Below are 1,308 nucleotides of genomic sequence, written 5' to 3'. Positions count from 1 at the left end.
GGTAGAGGATGAAGGATGGAAGGTAGAGGATGAAGGATGAAGGACGGAAGGTAGAGGATGAAGGATGGGGGACAGAGGGTAGAGCATGAAGGACGGACGGTAGAGGATGAAGGACGGACGGTGGAGGATGAAGGATGGAGGACGGGGGGTAGAAAACAAGAAATGAGGAGGATGGAGGATGAGGAGAGGAAGCGGAGGACGGAGAGTAGAGGATGAAGGACGGAGGACAGAGGGTAGAGGATGAAGGACGGACGGTAGAGGATGAAGGACGGAGGACAGAGGGTAGAAGACAAGGAATGAGGAAGATGGAGGATGAGGAGAGGTAACGGAGGAGCGAGAGTAGAGGATGAAGGATGGAAAACAGAGGATGAAGGACGGAGGACGGAGTGTAGAGGACGGAGGGTTGTTTCCTACCCAGAGGGTTGATGCCGTCGTTGATGATCAGCTGACCGTGTCTCAGGTAGTTGAGGATGGGCTCAAAGTAGTCGGGGCTGCGGTCGATGAGAAACGCTCCCTGAGAGTCTTGCTTGTTGCCCCACACATCTGGAGGCAACACATCATCAATAGCACCATGAAATCACTGACCAGGTATTGATCATCAGTAATACAGCACTGATCAGGTATTGATCATCAGTAATACAGCACTGATCAGGTATTGATCATCAGTAATACAGCACTGATCAGGTATTGATGGTCAGTAATACATCACCTTTCTCTCTGAACATGTGGGCCAACATGCTCTCCGGCTCTTTGCTGACCAGCGTGCTCCTGAAGAAAACACATTTACACAAAACTCATGAAGCCACAGAGAAGAAATGTGATAATAAAGCTGCTTTTGTTCTACCTGGATGAATTTAAGCTGAAATCAACCATTAAAAATATAAAAAATAAAAGCATTTGGGTCATAAACATCACAAAACTGCAGAAAAGTCCATCGTTGGGCTCAAATAAACAATAAATGTTGACATAATGTGATATTTACTGAATTCTGTCACAATATTACAAAGCTAAGCATATAAAATACTTTAATAACTAAATACTTGGTTTGTGATCGTTTGACGTTCTGACTCCAGAACCCTGTTCCTGATGTAATAATTAAATATATTCTACAATAACGACCTGCGGTTTGGATTTGAGGGTAAATTAACTAAAACAGCAGCTTAAATGTCCAGTTGAACACAACATGAGCAGGAGTCTGCAGGAAGTGATCACCTGTCCGTGACATCATCGACGTGTTTACCTGGTGGTGGTGAAGCAGCGTCCACCTACGTTGAGCGTCAACCAATCGGTGTGAGTCTGACAGCGGTC

At 45.6% G+C, this 1,308-nt stretch overlaps 1 pseudogene; it reads right to left on the bottom strand.

The window, feature by feature from the left end:
- Nucleotides 1-1,308, bottom strand: part of LOC103372996 (BTB/POZ domain-containing protein KCTD9-like) — an 11,019-nt pseudogene that overhangs the window by 7,008 nt on the left and 2,703 nt on the right.

This window comes from Stegastes partitus, unplaced genomic scaffold (genome assembly GCF_000690725.1).
Source record: "Stegastes partitus isolate 25-593 unplaced genomic scaffold, Stegastes_partitus-1.0.2 Scaffold1879, whole genome shotgun sequence".
NCBI classification, from domain to species: domain Eukaryota; kingdom Metazoa; phylum Chordata; class Actinopteri; family Pomacentridae; genus Stegastes; species Stegastes partitus.
Note: the sequence above shows the minus strand (reverse complement) of the source record. Positions and strands in the feature narration are given on the sequence as shown.